Genomic DNA, 17,395 nt, shown 5'->3' with positions numbered 1-17,395 from the left:
CCATAGGTTTGCCAGGTAGGCAAACCAATGAAAGTAGCATTTCTGACAGCCAAGTATGTTGTCAAACGCATGGTCTAAAAGAAAGCGATTCTTGAATTTAATCTTTTGATTGCTAACTGTTTGATAAACAGAGGTTGATTGTTTGATTTTAGATTATTAATATTGTTTTAAAATATTTTTGCTTTTAATGTACCATTAAGAGAAGTCAAATTGGCACAATTGTGTATTATGATTATTTCCTGATGTAGAGAATATAAACTGAATAATTATGATATTTTATTTATTCTACCCTATTTTTGTTTTCACAAATGAATACTTACTTTTTGTGGTGGATTGCGTGTTTATTTATTTGTGTGATTGCATTCCAGATTGCATTGACCACCAGGGTCTGCCCAAACATGAGGCACCAGCTGGGGAGGTCGCCATCAACACTATAAGGTTTATGAAATCCTTCAAATGATGAAAAGCTGTCACTGATGGCTTCCTACCTTTACCCCATACGTCCTTTTCTGAGCCTCTATTTGTGTTCCTCACTATGCTGCAGGGCTAGAATACCTTCCCTGAATACATTTGTTAACTGTGAGAGCCTTGTTATTATAGGCCCTGATGTGCTTCTGGGCTTAAACTTCCCATTTACCTTTCTGACACAGAACTGTCTTCTAAATTGCTGAATAAGACAACAAAAGCTTTTTGCTTGCCACAATACATTTTTTTATTCTCCTCCTGTGGGCATGACCTCATTATCCCCTGAGACCAACACATCTTTGCTTGCAGCGGATATGAAGATTTTAGCTCAGATGAATGCTGAACTTGACTCAATGGGCTTAAAACTGAACAAACATGCCTTCAAAATAGAAACCTTACAAACAAGCACAGGTTGAGAAAGAAAGTGGGAGACTTTCTAATGCAGAGCATTGTGCTTTGGGAGATGGATCTAGTATGCTGTATACTCGCTTAGAAAAGATGGCTTGTGGGAAAAATTAGGACTTGGGGGTGCAATCCTGACATTTCCACTTCTATCCAGATTTCTGCTGAAAATACAGAAGGAAACATCACCTCATTGGAGGTTAGCGGCACCCCAGGGTCTTTGGGGTGAAGGCTGATGCCTGGGTCAAGCTGAAATGCCCCCAACAACCTCTTAGTCTCTGTTGGCCTTTCCCTTCACCAACCCATGAACAACTCCATCCTCCTGTTGCTGAAAAGCAATTGAAAGTCACACGTATAGCAGGCATCCTAAACCACAACCCTTGATTAATTATCTTTCAATAAGATGACTCTGACCCAACAAAGGCAGGTGCTACCCGATTCTCTGCAGTGTTTGGTGGCAGCAAGGTTAGTCACAGGTGGTGCGAACCACAAGAACTGGATCATTCCCCAAGAGCAGTACGGTCATGAGCCTGATAGTACCAGAATCCTACTTTCGGGTATCCAAATCATCAAACGTTTGTCTTACTATTGTGGCAAGTCAGAATCAGGATACGGACTGATGATTAGTAGTAATTTAATTCTCTCTTCAAAGTAAAAATAAAATCTACTCTTTCCAACACTTGTGATACTAAGCCCTACTCTATGCAAAAGAAAATACAAATCAGTGATTGTCAGGGTGTTAAGATGGCTAAACATAAATTAAGTCCTCCGTCCATAATCCTACTGTGACCTAGTTTCCTCCATTTACTCAAATGAAAATGATAAAGCAATCAATACATATTTTTTTTAAAAAAAAATGTAAACTTTATTTTTCGGTTGCAATTCACAATACACACGCATGAACCACTCCGTGGTAATGGATGTACATGTTATACACTCTTTTCTCCCATACATATACTTATATACAACAACATCACAATTTATGATATTAAACGTTTGTTGCTGGGGTTAAGGCACATATTTCAGTCGGTATCGTCCTCTTCCAAGTTAGGTGGGGTGGTGCGAAGGTAAGTCCTGAACGCTGACCAAATGTCTTTAGGTCTGCAAGGAGAGGGGACCAGACCTATGTACGTTTCTTCACATTCGTGCACATAAGCCAGTGATTTTAAGAATTGTCCTGCACAGGGGGCGTGGGGACTCTTCCATTTTTGCAAAATACATTTTTTAGCCACCACACATGTGACCTTGAATAGCCTCCTAGTTTTTTCTGGGAATTTTCCGATGTCGCCAAACAGATATTTTTTGGGGGTAAATTGTGCTGGAATTTGCGTAATGTCTTCCAGTATATTTGCTACTGTCTTCCAGAATCCAATTATTTCAGGGCAGGCCCAGTACCTATGGTATGAGTCAGCTTGAGGGTTATTGCATTTGGGACAGTTCGTGTTTGTGGACACCTTGATTTTAGCCATCTTGACAGGGGTGTAGTGAAGTTTATTAAGCATTTTGAATTGTATGAGTCTGAGTCACGCGTTGAGGGAGACCTTCTTTGTAAGGAGGCAGTATCTGGACCATGTTCCTTCCTCTATTGTTGTACCCATGTCCTCTTCCCAGGTGGACTTTATATTGTTGGAGGACTTCATATGTGTTTGGACTATGTTGTACAGTGTGGAGACGCCTATATGAGTTTGTGAGTGAAGTGCCTGGTAACAAGGGTGCTCGGGCGGCTCAGCTGGGAATGATGGCCAGCGTTTCTTGAACACCGCTTTCATACGATGATATTGTAACGTGACAAGTTGGCCCCTCCCCACTGTGTCAGCGAAGTCCTCGGGGGTGAGGAAGCTTCCACTGGGGAACATAGCCTTCATTGTAATGTCATGGGTTGGGATCCAGGCTTTCTGGGAACCAGGGTCATACGAGGGGACAATGCCCGGAAAGTTCCACAGTGGAGCTTGGGAGTAATAGGGAATCTCAATGTGGAGGCACTTGCCAATCGCAGCCCAGGCTGCGATCGTGCAAGCTACTGGGTCAAATTTACAATCTTCTTTATAAGTTGTCGCAAAGATAATAGATCGCAAGTCCGTTGGGCGGACCGAGTGCCGTTCAATGGGGACATGAGGTGCTTCTGTTGTAGGGTTCTGCCAGTATTTGGCATAATGAGCCTGAGACACAAGATAGTACAGCTCGTAATCGGGCGGCGCGAAGCCCCCCGTGTCGTAGGGTTCCACCAGTTTTTCCCATTTGAGCCTGTTAGCCCCACTGTTCCAAATGAAGGTGGTTGACAGGGAACGCAGGTTTTCAAAAAAGGGTCTGCCTGGCCATATCGGGACGTTATTAAAGAAATATAGGAGTTTGGGGAGGATCACCATTTTGAGCACTGCTATCCGGCCAGCCAGTGATATGGGCAACCTATTCCAGATCTGAAGTTTGGTGTGGATCGTCTGTAAAGTGGATTCTTAATTCTCTATATATAGTGACTGTCTTTAGATACAAGGATCCCTAGATATCTGATGTAATCCGGGGACCATCGTAGACCCTGTATGCGTGAAGGGCAGGGGGTGGACTGTGTCAATGGGAAGACTTCAGATTTGGCTGTGTTGATTTTGTACCCTGAATGAAGAGTGAAGTCCTGTATTACTGCCAATATGGGTTCTAAGTTGTTTTCGGGTTTATGTATATACAATAGAGCATCGTCCGCATATAATGAGATAGATTGGTAGCTGCCGGCCAACTTGATGCCCCTCAATTCTTGTTGTCTTCTGCTTGCAGCCGTCATTGGTTCGATAGTGAGTGCGAACAGGATGGGGGAGAAGGGGCAGCCCTGTCTGGTGCCCCGATGCAAGGTAAAGTGGGTAGAAAGGGTGCGGTTTGTTAGGACACTAGCCTTGGGAGAGGTGTAGAGCAGGCTGACACAGTGTGTGAAGTACGGGCCAAAGCTGAATTTTTTGAGGACCTCGAACATGTATGCCCATGAGACGGAGTCGAATGCCTTCTCGGCGTTCAACGAGACGGCCACTGCCTGCACATCAGGCTTGATCTGGGCCATAATTCCGAACAGTCTACACAGGTTCAGGGCGGTGGATCTCGTCGGGATGAAGCCACATTGATCAGGGTGTATCAGGGAAGTCATTTTAGGGAGAAGTCTGTTTGCGAGCACTTCCGCATATATCTTGGCGTCTGTGTTTATTAGGGAGAGTGGACGATAGGACGTGCGGTCATGGGCCGGGCGTCTAGGCTTCAATAGGACCATTATGACTGCGTCGGTTATGGAGTCTGGGAGGGAGCCGGAGCTCAAGGCTTCCTCCCATACGTGAGTTAGAATAGGGGATAGTATTGTTGTGTATGTTTTATAGAGGTCCGAGCTTAGGCCATCGGGGCCTGGGGTTTTTCCAGCTGCCAGTGCTTTAATTGCCTCAGCGATTTCCTCCTTGGTTATTTCTTGTTCAAGGACAACATTGTCCTCAGGTGAGAGGGTGGGGAGATCTATCTCGTTCAAGTATGTTGCAATGTCTACAGGACTCCGTGTACCATGATTTGCGTATAGGTTAGTGTAATATTTAGCAAATTCGTCATTGATTTTTTTCCTCTGTGTGCACGGGATCACCATTGTCTGTCATTATGCTTGCAATGGGGGCATGATTGTGTTTGTTTCGTAATATGCGTGCTAAGTGGTGTCCTGCTCTATTTCCTTCACCGTATCTACGGGCCCTGGTCGGAGTGGACATGCATTGTAGTTCTTGGATTACTAGCTCATTAAATCTAAGGAGGTGTGCATTGATGTCAGCCAGTATGTTCTTGTCATGTGTTACACTATAGTTATTTTCAAGAGTTTCCAGCTGTGTTTCGGTCTTATTAAGGTTGGATCTGACACTTTTTTTAGGAGGCCAGTGGTTTTGGACATAAGATTACCCCTCACACAGACCTTAAACGTTTCCCACACCGTAGCCCATTCCCTCACTGACCCCATGTTCAGCTGAAAGAACTCCTCCATCTCAGTTTGCATCTCAAGCGTGACAGGGGAATGATCAGAAAACGTACGGGGGAGGATTTCACAGCCCACCACAGAGCTCAGCAGGAGAACTGTATGAACCAGTAGTCAATCCTGGATTCAGAGTCATGGGCTGACGAATAGAAAGTGTATTGACGGTCTGTGGGGTGTACCCCTCTCCAGGCATCGGTCAGCGCCCTGTTCTGTAGGGCCTGGTGGATGGTGTTAGCGGATCGGTGAGTGACCTTTGTCGACTGGGGGACCTATCCAATAGCACATCTAGGATAGTATTAAAGTCTCCACCCCACAGCACCCATGTGTCAGTTGTTGTGTCGATTTCGGCGAGGAGATGGGCATAAAATTCGGGGTCGTCCGTGTTTGGACCATAGGAGTTGACCAGCACCCATCTCTCCCCAGCCACTGTGCCCCATACCACCACATATCTACCCAACGGGTCGGATTTACTTTTTTCGGGGACGAACCCCAGCGATGGATGTATTAGTGTAAGGACACCCCTGCTCTGTGACGAGTATTCAGTGTAATACCTGTTGTTACCCCATTGTTTCAAGATCTTCTCATTAGTCTCTCGGAGAGCATGGGTCTCCTGAAGCAATACCACATGCGTACGGTGCCTATTGATGTATGCCCCCACCTTGTTGGATTTTGCTCTATTGTTCAGGCCCCGGATGTTCCAAGTTAGCAGCTTAAGCGACAACCCGCCGGAAGTGTGGGGTTTATGTGCCATGTCAATAGGTGTAAAGAGAATGTTGGTAGAGCAGGATGACGATCTGGAGGAATCCGCGCATGACTTGTGACCGCATTTTTAACATTAAACACAACAATAAACTGTTTCGCAACTTGCCCAACTGGGGCTTTTGACCATACCTCTGGCTGGTTAAACAGACCCAAATTCCCGGTTCCCACCCCCACCCCCACCCACACCATCTGGCCCAACTTGATGATGAACCCCATTTAAAACCCTGTGGTTTCACTCGTGGAGGGGGGCGAGTGCTGCAACACCGCCTTCGTAGCCGAGCGCATCTCATCCAACTGTCCTTGAATGTTGGAGAGTAGTAAGAAGCACAAATAAAAGAACAATCTTGCCTGTCTTCAGTGAAACGAGAGTAGACGACAGTGAAACGAGAGTAGACGATTCGTTGTAGGTAGAAGGTGGTTCATAGCTGCGGTCGGACAGTATGCCATGTAGATTACTATACCGGCCGCTGCAGGAGATTTTGATCAGGTTTGTTCCTACCAGGAGGTAGAGGAATAGCAGATTCCACATAGGCCAACGCAGCTGCCGGAGAGTCAAAGAAGTGCCCACGTCCGCCATGTTGTATCCGTAGCTTTGCTAGAAACAACAGCGCATATGGAACCTGTCTCACCCGCAGCTGTCGTTTGATGGATTCGTAGGAACGTCGCTGGGTTTGGACTCCCGCAGAGAAATCCGGATATATGTGTATGTTGTCGTTGCCGTGTCTCAAAGGGCCCTTTTCCCTTGCCAGCCTCAGAACCGCGTCTCTGTCTCTGTAATTTAGGAGCTTCGCTACTATCGTGCGGGGGGGGGGCCCGGTTTGGGCGTAGGGGCCAGGGTGCAATGTGCCCGTTCAACCAAGAATTGTGAAGAGAAGGAGTCAGCCCCTAGGAGGGACCTCAAAAGTGCTTCGATTTGGGTCTCCATCGAGCCTTTGCAAAAGGATTCTGCTAAGCCGACAATGCGTATATTGTTCCTTCTCAACCTCGACTCCAAATCATCACACTTATCACAGAGTTTATTCATTTCGCTTTTCAAGCCAGCTATGTCTTGAGTGTTTAGATGGGTCGAGTCCTCGTTTGCACTTATTCTATTTTCAGCTTCAGTGATTCTGGCACTTTCCTTATCTACCCTGGCTTTAAGGGAGCCTATCGTGGAGACAATATCGTCCAGCTTGACATTTATCGCCAGGAATTCGTTCTGAACCGTCGTCAAAAGATGGTCGAACTTGGAGTCTTGCGTGGCAGGGAGGTTAGATGTTGTCGAAGGGCCCAAGGCCTCTGTGGTTGCTTGTGAGTTTGTGAAAGAATCCACCGGCCGGCCCTTGAGTGTGTTTTTTCCAGGCATCACGCGGATGTCCAAATATTAATATCAATTTTGTCGTAGGATCGTAGATGGCCACTGGGGGATGGTTCGCCTCGGACTGTGAGTGGGCCTGTTGTAGCAGGTGATCACGGAGCTGCAATATGATACTGGGGTGCTGTCGGCCTCGGGGCCACAGGTCCGAGGAGGGTACCGTGTGTGGGACGATCGTTGTGGGGCGGACTGCGTTTCATTCAACAGGAGCTTCCCTTTGGGGGCCCACACGCAGATACCAAGCAGGGTTGTTCACAGTGTTCCTCTCCGCTTCCCTCGTTTGCCCGTACCACCTGCCCCGCGTGGTCGCGCTCTCAGGCCGGCCACTGGATTAGCGTCTGGGACGGCTCGTATACTTTCCGTTTCGTTCCCCCCCTTCTTTATGGCGGTGTTCGAGATCAGTGGGGGTTCTGCCCGACCAGGACCGCCTAGGGCCGTGTAGGAGAATACGGGTGATTCAAGCTAAAGGACGGGGCAGGGCGTGTGCAGCACAGGTCTCGAGGCACTTCTCCTACCAGAAAGGACACCGTCCTCGATGAGCGAATGTTATTTACTGTTGGGTGACATTCGAGGCAGTCCCGGTACAGGGAGTCCGTTCCGCCCGCAGGGCCGGACCCGCCCACTGCAGGGCCCACGCTCCACCCAGAGCCGCGGCCCTCGCGTAGGTTACTCCGGAGTTGAGGAGCGGCCCAAGGCCCGCCACCTGCCACCTCGTCCATATCTGGGCACGCCGGGTCCGATTTCGCCCGTTGTTTATCCCAGTGGGTGCAGGATAGGTTCAATGGTCGAATCTGTTGGTCCAGTAGCGTGGATGAAGGCAGATACAGGATATAATTTTAGAAGGATAATACGCCGGAGAGGAGCTCCACTCTTAGGCGGCCGTCTTGTTGCGCGACAGCGCCCCTCCCTCAATACATACTTTTGGGCATTGTCCAACAAAAGGGAAGGCTTCTGACCCCCATACCTGTGTCTTTTTACCATAGGCCCTGTTAGGTAAGAATTAGTGCAGTCCAACGGGTGTGGGACTAGACCAGACTTAATCACCTTGGTATTAGACCCACTTTTTAATATAGGCCTGTACTACACAAGTTGGTAGGGTGACTGAGCAGCCAGACGTATCTTAAGAGAAGAGGGGAAATGTGAGCTGTAGATCTGTGCAATGAAACCAGTAAAACACAGGTATCCAAGTAAACACTTACACACCTAAAGTTATAATAAATTAATTATTTATTTATACACAATGATATTTAAAGCATTCTTTAAAACGCAGTAATTAACTGTAACATTAATCCCAAGGTTGGATTCAATTCATAAGTGAACAATAAAGCAGGTGAGTAATCCTTCATATGTTACACATGTTCCAGCAACCGGAGGTGAGGTTAGTTGAGGTCAGTATAACATTTATATAGGTAACACCTTTGCAATATTGAGTTTCTTAGAGAGGAAAGGTTGGGGTTAGATCAGAAGAGACTGGTAGGTTAGAAGAACAGTTTGATTCTCCCAGAGGGATGCAGGCAGCCAATTATCCCAGCATTAAAGTGTTCAACATTTAGGACCTGCAAGGGAACACGCACTGCCTAAGGCAATAGTTTCAGAAGGAGGCATTTGGGGAGCCAGGACAGCCAAAGCCAATAGTCAATGTTCAGATGTTCTTCTTAGAAACATTTTCTTAAATAGTCATTGTTCAAGAGAGAAATAGCCGCAACTCAATAGGAGTCACCTTTAGAAAGCACAAGCTGTAAGGCCAATGCAGGTTAAGTTGAGGTCAACTTGGTGTTGGGTTAAAATGCACTCCCAAAAGTAGGGAGCACCCCAAATGGCAAAAGGATAAAATACCCCAAGCCCCACAGTAGCTTGAAAATGAAGAAAGTGTTCCAACTGGTTGCCTTCACGATGCAGTGCAGTAGACCCTTGCTCCTGGTCCTTGGTTGTGGTGATGAACGGATGATGTCTGGTGGGCTCCTGCGGCAGCACTCGAGAGAGGTACCCAGCACCAATGGATTTCCATCGATTCAGCGACTCTTTGTGGTTTTGGCAACTTTTCCTAAGTGCCAATGAAGAACAAAACGCTCTGGTTAGGATTTCTTTTGTCCCTTGGTCCTGGACTCTGGTGAGGGGACTCTGGATGCGGATTTCTTGCTTCTTCAGGGTCCTCTGGATGCCTACGAAGATATGGCTGGATTCAGACTTCGGAAGACAATGCACTCACAAGTGGTTGAGCTACCCCGGTTATTGGGCTTGTACAACCTTGGGAGGTCGCACCAGGTCGGGGCTTGCGCCAAAATAGAGTGTCTCGAAGCTAGTTGGTCCCACCAGCCTAAGGGAGGAAGTTGTCCTTTGCGGGTCTTCCATGTCGATTCGAAAACAGGGTCAGCACAGCTGCAGGGCTTCACCAGGCACTTCGTGGTCCAGGAGTGGGCTGCTGGCGTCTTCTCTCGTCCTCTGCTTCAGATTCTGTCCTCCAGTGGTCGACTCTGCGCTTAGTCCCAAAAACCTCACTTTTTATGCAAATTCCCATTCATTCACAGCCCTAGGCTGTCAATCACACAGCAGGGTGGCTGTCCAGCCGGCCAATAATAAACTGGTTTCACTCAGGCACACCTAACAAGAAATGTCGAAAAAAGAAGACAGGCCCATTTTGTGTGTAGCACTGCAGCCGAGGCATCAGCTTGCAGATACATGTCACTAGGTAGTAAATAAACCACTGCCACTAGCCATTCAAGTGAGTTGGTGTAACAAAATGTTACATGAGAAATGGGTGAAAGAAATTGCTAAGTAATCTCCCCAGCTCTCCACATAGGGTGCTGTGTGCTGGACCCATAACGTTAAGGTAAGTAAGACAGTGGTCATCTTACTATGCTGGGAACAGTAGTTCACCCAAGAAAACGTAGTTAAACATTAAGAGAAGTCCAGGGGGCTTCTCAGTGGCACTGCACAAAAGGTGCAGACTCCATAAAACAGTAAAGAACATAGAAAATCATAGTCAGCAAAGCACAGGAGTGAGTAAGAAAAAGGTTCCACTCACTCATGAGTAAAATTTAAAAAGCCCTGAATCCAGCCAAAGAGGGAGGGGTCTCTAAGGTTAAAGGGAATTGGCACAGAAATGAAAATTCTTCCTAAGAGGCAGGCCCTTGCCTATGTTCACAGTCCCAAATGTATAGTTTGTGCACTGCTGTAGAGCCATCTCCAGCCAGGTCTTTCTGGTTCTCTTGAAAAATGTTGTTTCTCAGGGAGACTGTCCTCTGTTTTTCTTCCCCTCCGTATCTGGCTCCTTTCAATCTCTCTTCCCACTCTGGGGCTTCTTGGTTCCTTCCCTGCTCTGGGGCTTGTCCCTGTCTTTCACCCAACTCTGCGTTTTCTCAGATCTTTACCTTGGAGTATGTAAGTGTTTACTTGGATACCTGTATTTACTGATTTCATTGGACAGCTCTACAGCTCACATTACACCTCTTAAGAGAAGCCTGGCTGCTCAGTCACTCTACCAACTTGTGTAGTACGGGCCTATATTTAAAGGTGGGTTACTAACACCAAGCGATAAGAATTATAAAGTCCCAGACCAGTTGGACTCTACAAGTTCTTACCTAACAATCTTTCCCTATCCTAACAAGGATGTGCCTGCCTAGCAAACTTAAACTAAAGAAACAAAATGACCTAATATCTAAAAAAGGTTTTGACCTCAAACTAATACATATAACAAAAATATATATATTTTTTAATGTATTTATTTGGGTCTATGGCTTTCACAAACCTTTACACAATTGATTAGAAGAAAATCATTATTACCAACAATATCATTATCACAATACAATTTAAAATGACTAGAAATATTATAAATATATTTAAAAAACTTTAAAATCAATATAAAAGCAGTTTAAGAGAATCCAAGCATAGTTTCAAGGTTGTCGCATGCCTCACCTTCATGAATGAAATGTCAATTCAATACACACAGTAAGCGTATATAGGTGCCATTGCATGAAAGAAAGGAGTGATCAAGGCACCCACAAAGCTTGTCATATACGGTGGGATACAAGAGTTTACCTCCTTCCACACATGGTAGGCAGCTCCGGTAATAACAATAGACTCAGCTGAAATAATAGTTGGCCAAAATGTGTTCATTTCAATATATGCCATGGCTGAGACAAAGGTGCTATAGCTATTAATGTATTTCCTCTTCAATGCAATGCATTGGTTAAGGATGTGTCGAGCAGATTCAACTTCAATCCTGCATAAGCGACACCACCTTTCTTCCTTGGCAATACTTTTACAGCGCCCTGTGAATTCATCTTTCGAAGGGATTGTGTCCTCCGATGTATTCCTCATTTTAGATATATCCTTCCAGCTCTGCTGGCCTCGGAAAATTTTTTCTCCAGAGGGCGCTGCGCGTCGACGTCCCTCGAGTCGATGTCCTTCGACAGCCGCCGTATCGACGCTCGACGTCATCCTGCCTATAAAGGCCGCGCGCAGCGTCCGTTGCTCAGTTCCGTTTTTCCGCGCTACTCGGTGCCTCGGAATACCGTTGCTCAGTTTCTTAGTCAGATAATCCTATTTACCTCGAGTTATTCGATCCGTACTCGATGGCTTCCTCGTCGGAACCGACAACTCCTCGATCCGGCTTCAAGAAATGTCGAGATTGTGGGAAAAAGATGTCGTTGACCGATCCTCACAGAAATTGTCTGTGGTGCTTGGGAGCCGAACACCATTGTTCGGAGTGCGAGGACTGTATGTCCATGACAGCTAAGGCCCTGAAGGAGCGTAGGGGGAAGCTGGAGAAAGGTAAGACTTTTAAAGCTTCTTCTTCGTCGACGAAGTCGAGACATTCGTCTCCTCGTCACCATTCGCGCTCCAGGTCTCGGAGTGGGTCTCATCACTCCTCGAGATCGAAGCACTCGAAGAGGAGACGTCGAAGATCCCCTTCTCCGTCTTCCTCTGTTTCGCCAAAAAGAATCCCTTGCCCCACAAAACATAGTTCCCGGGCTGAATGGGAGGAATTCAGAAAAAATATGATGAGCGTCTTCGAGAAAGCGGCCTCGACCCCCTCGAAGACTGCCGAGAGCGAAGCTCTGGTCAAAAGACCCGAAGGTCAAAAACGCCGCGAGTCGCAGTACCCGGCGAAAGAAACCTCTCGAGTGCGTCTCGAACCCTCGAGTAGGACTATGACCTCCAAACCTTCCTCGAAGGTTCCGTCGACGCCGTCGACAAAGGTTCCGTCGACGTCGTGGTCGATGTCTTCGACGCCGTTGTCGAAGGGACCTTCGACACACGGGTCTGTCGACTCGACGCCGGCGTCGACGCCGAGAAAAGTCACGGTGACCACACATCCAGTGACGATCCCCAGGCCCTCGACGTCGATGGCGTCGATATTGTCGAGTAGAATTCCAATTCTGTCGAGGTCCTCGAGGCCTCCACCTCTGTTTTCGACGCCACGCTCGAAGCCTTCGACGTCGGCGTCGACGACATCGACGTTTTCGAGGCCAATAATGACAAGTTCGGCACCCTCTGCCTTGGAAATGGGATTTACTCCCTTTATGAGTTCAGAACAATTAAGAACTATATCCTCAATTTTAGAAGAGGGTGATTTGTCTGAACAAGACACATTTGAGTTACAGGGACCTGTAACCCCAGTTAGAGAGGAATTTTCCTCTGAAGAGCGCAGATTAAAGGATCTTCATGATTCTTTACATGAGGCAAGTGGGTTAGACACTTCCCCTGAGGTGGATTTTGCTAAGCCAGACCCGGGGGAGCATGCTGAAACCCCCTACAGAGCCTTAATGGCCAGGATTACAGAGTTCATGGGGTGGTCTACACCTTCACAATCTTTCCAGCAAGATGACCTCACGGATATTCTTGACAAAGGCCCACAAGAGGATCCTGTGGTGCCTTTTCATAAAGCTCTTCAGAGACAGATCATGACAAACTGGGAAACCCCAGATGTAATACCAGCAGTAAATAAAAAAACTGTCTGCAAAGTACAGGGTATCTTCCACAGACCCAGAGTTCTTGTCTAAACATCCATCCCCAGAAAGTCTGGTGGTACAAGCAGCATCCTCTACCGATGTCAAGACGGCTTATCCTACAGTCCCACAGGACAGGGACGATAAAAAATATGATGCTATGGCAAAGAAAGTCTTTTCAGCATGTAGCATGGCGTTAAAGTCTGTTAATGCTACTTGCACCCTCGCTAGGTTCATCCATACACTTTGGGAGTGTGCTTCTACAGCGGCTGACTGCATCCCGGAGGGAGAAGAAAGGGATGCGTTCCTGAATATTATACAGGACTGTAAAGACGCTATGTGCGAATCCCTCCAGACGGCCATTGATTCGGCTGACAGTATCAGCAGAGCAATGGCGGCAAGTACATCAACCAGGAGGTTCGCTTGGTTGAGAAAGTCGGGTTTTGCCCCAGATGTGCAAGCCAGGCTCTTGAACATGCCATTTGATGGCTCTTCTTTGTTCGGGAAAAAGGCGGATGACAGTTTAGAGAAACTGCAAACTTCAAAAGCAGCAGCAAAATCCCTAGGAGCTGCAATCCGTCAGACTCCTTTTCGTCCCACAGGAACCTCTGCGAGGGGCAAGTCCTTTCGCTTCTACTCCGCATTCGGAAGAGGTAGAGGACGACCGGCTCAAAGGGGTCAAAGAAGAACTACCCGAGGTGGACGGGGTAGATATTCTAAAGCCGCAGCAACAGCAGGTGCATCTTTACCATCGGCATCTGCATCAGCCGCCCCAAAACCACTCTGAGGACTCCCCTCACAGGACACCTGTAGGAGGCAGGTTGACTCAACATCTGACGGTATGGCAGGCTATCACGTCAGATGCTTGGGCATTGGAAACAGTCGCCCAAGGTTACTGCCTGCCTTTCCTACGTATACCTCAGAGTCATCCACCGGGGATCAGCTCTCAGAAAGCTCCAGATCCGCTCCTCTTGCAGGAAATTTTGGACCTGCTAGAGAAAGGTGCCATAGAACCGGTACCTGTAGCGGAGAGGAACAAGGGCTGGTACTCCCCTTACTTTCTCATTCCGAAGAAAGTCGGAGGACTGAGACCCATCTTGGACTTGCGAGAATTGAACAAATTCCTCAGGAAAGACAAATTCAAGATGGTCACTCTTTCTCAGATCCTCCAGGCCCTTCAGTTTCAGGACTGGTTGGTATCTCTGGACCTTCAGGACGCTTATTTCCATGTGCCTATCCATCTCAAACACAGGAAATACCTGAGGTTCTTAATTGGCAACTCTCACTATCCATTTCGAGTACTGCCATTTGGGCTGTCCTCCGCCCCGAGGGTCTTCACCAAGTTAATGTCGGTAGTGGCTGCAAGTCTAAGGAGGGAAGGGATTCACGTCTACCCCTACCTGGACGATTGGCTGATCAGAGCTGTTTCTCCGGAGCAAGCTCAGATCCAGCTAAATCACGTGTGCTACTCCCTTCACAAACTGGGCTTCTCCCTCAATTTAAAGAAGTCTCAAATGATACCATTGCAGAGACTCCAGTTCATAGGAGCGATCCTGGATACTTCCCTGGGAAAAGCCTCGCCACCAGAGGTGAGGGCTCAAGATATTCTACAGATGGTTACCAAGTTCCAACATGCCCAACGTCTCCCAGCCTTCGACTTTTTGAGGTTGCTATGCCTCATGGCATCCTGCATTTTCCTTGTTCCAGAGGCTCGCCTGAGAATGAGATCCCTCCAGTGGGCACTGAGGACTCAGTGGTCACAATTCTCAGGGAGAATGACAGATCTTCTTCAGGTTCCGGGCAGGGTGGCTCGAGACCTTCAGTGGTGGGCCTGTCAGGAGAACATTCTGAAAGGAGAACAGTTTTGGCAACCCTGGCCGGAGATAACAGTAGACACGGATGCCTCACTCACGGGGTGGGGAGCCCACGCCAACGACTTGACCATCAGCGGTCGTTGGTCTCCATCGGAGTCCAGACTACACATCAACCTGTTAGAGCTGAGAGCCATCAGACTTGCGTTGAAGGCTTTCCTGCCAGCTGTACAAGGGAAAAACGTCCTGATAATGACGGACAACACGGTGGCCATGCATTACCTCAACAAAAGAGGAGGCGTAGGATCACTACCCCTGTGCAGAGAGGCGATGCAGCTCTGGTTTTGGGCAATCCAAGAAGGAATCTCTCTATCGGCAGTTCACCTAGCCGGAGAGAAGAACTTGACAGCGGACGCTCTGAGCAGGCAGAAGACAGTCTCCCACGAGTGGGAGCTAGCTCAGGAAGTCCTTCAAGAGATCTTCGCCCTTTGGGGAACCCCTCAGGTAGATCTGTTCGCCACCAGCCTAAACAGGAAATGCGACCTGTTCTGCTCAAGGGAATTTCCTCCGAGAGGAGCTCTGGGAGACGCGTTCATAGTGGACTGGGAGTTTCCGCTTCTGTACGCGTTCCCACCGGTCCCTGTCATTCCTCAAATGATCAGGAGGTTGAGAAGATTCCGGCGAACCATGATCCTAATTGCCCCGGATTGGGCCAGGAGAACGTGGTACCCGGACCTTCTAGACTTGTCCATCTGCCCTCCAATTCGACTTCCGCTCAGAGAGAACCTACTCTCACAGAAGGGAGGTCAGGTTCTCCATCCAGACATCAAAACCCTCAACCTTCACGCTTGGCTTCTGAACGGCTGAGGTACAAGGATTGGGACCTCCCTGATGATGTTATGGAGGTGTTGCTTTCGGCAAGGAGGCCAGCAACAAAGTCTTTATACCGCTGCCGTTGGAACAGATTTTGCAGCTGGTGTAGAGAACAGAATATCGACCCATTTTCATGTGGTACACCAATGGTTTTGTCCTTCCTACTATATTTGGCAAACTCAGGCCTTCAAGTTGGCACCATTAAGGGCTATCTCGCAGCGCTATCTATCTTTAAGCGTACTGCGGAGGAACCATCCTATTTCAAATTACCCTTGGTAATACAGTTTCTAAAGGGGTTAACCAATGTTTATCCCCCAAGACCATTCCAAGTTCCCCTATGGGATTTAAACTTAGTACTAACTTTCCTGATGGGTACACCTTTCGAACCTCTCCATTCTTGTTCGTTAAGATTCCTTACCCTTAAGACTGTTTTATTAATAGCACTTACATCTGCTAGAAGGGTGAGCGAATTACAAGCCCTTTCTTGTAAACCCCCTCATACAATCTTTCACAAAGACAAAGTTGTCCTGCAAGTGAAGCCTAATTTCCTCCCAAAGGTAGTTTCTGAATTCCATATCTCTCAGAAGATTACCCTACCATCTTTCTATCCTCCTCCTCACCCGGGAAAGAGGAAGAGAGGTTACACAGACTAGACCCTAGGAGGGTTTTAAGTTTTTACATTAGTAGACTAGCCAGGATAAGACAGGCAGACCAGCTGTTTGTAGGTTACGCAGGTCACAAGCTGGGGTTACCAATAACTAAGCAGACCATTTCCAGATGGAACATTCTAGCCATTCTGGAATGTTATAAACTGGCAGGGAAAGAGCCCCCTCAAAACCTTAGGGCTCATTCGACCAGAGGTATTGCAGCTTCATCGGCCCTCAAAAGAGGCGTGCCGATTAAAGACATATGTGCGGCCGCTACATGGTCGTCTGTCCATACCTTTACACGTTTTTACAATCTGGATTCCTCCTCCAGTCAAGAGACTAGGTTTGGAAGGGCTGTACTGCATTCTATTCATCAATAGAAGACAGCGTGAAGTCAGTACTCCCTCCTCCGAATATAGAATACTGCTATGGGAGCCTATCTAAGATGAGGAATACGTCGGAGGACACAATCCCTTCGAAGAACAAGTTACTTCTTACCTTGTAACGTTCTTTCGACGGGATGTTCCTCCGACGTATTCCTCATCGACCCTCCCATCCATCCCCGCAGTTCTACTTCCCTTGTTGTTGCAGCTTACGCTCCTTCAGGGTGATTAGTCTAGTCCAGACAGTAATACTGTGGGCTACAAAACGGAACTGAGCAACGGACGCTGCGCGCGGCCTTTATAGGCAGGATGACGTCGAACGTCGATGCGGCTGTCGAAGGACATCGACTCGAGGGACGTCGACGCGCAGCGCCCTCTGGAGAAAACATTTTCCGAGGCCAGCAGAGCTGGAAGGATATATCTAAGATGAGGAATACGTCGGAGGAACATCCCGTCGAAAGAACGTTACAAGGTAAGATGTAACTTGTTCGTCTACAGTATGTCATATCTGAGGTATATAATGAACCTTCTGATTTTCTCTGAAAATATTTTTGTGAGAAATGAACCGGATACCCTTAATTTAAAGGCTTGCATACTATATTCCCTGTATGTTTTTAAGCTCGCCAAATAATCAATGTTGACACAGTGATAATTCTCTCTTGCTTTCTTTTTCAGGAGTGCGCTTCTATTAGGATTAAGCAACATATCATTAGGGTTAATGTTAAACTGCTCCATATACCTAATAACCGTTTCGTCCAAGTTCATTAA

The 17,395-nt window shown here is 47.4% G+C and overlaps 1 protein-coding gene across 1 annotated transcript in view; it reads left to right on the top strand.

The window, feature by feature from the left end:
* Positions 1–17,395, top strand: part of ZFTA (zinc finger translocation associated) — a 246,380-nt gene that overhangs the window by 160,136 nt on the left and 68,849 nt on the right. The gene's annotated exons all lie outside the window — the stretch shown is intronic.

This window comes from Ambystoma mexicanum, chromosome 2p (genome assembly GCF_040938575.1).
Source record: "Ambystoma mexicanum isolate Mex_15411 chromosome 2p, UKY_AmexF1_1, whole genome shotgun sequence".
Classification (NCBI taxonomy): Eukaryota; Metazoa; Chordata; class Amphibia; order Caudata; family Ambystomatidae; genus Ambystoma; species Ambystoma mexicanum.
The sequence above is the reverse complement of the archived record's forward strand: the minus strand, read 5'-3'. Positions and strand labels throughout refer to the sequence as shown.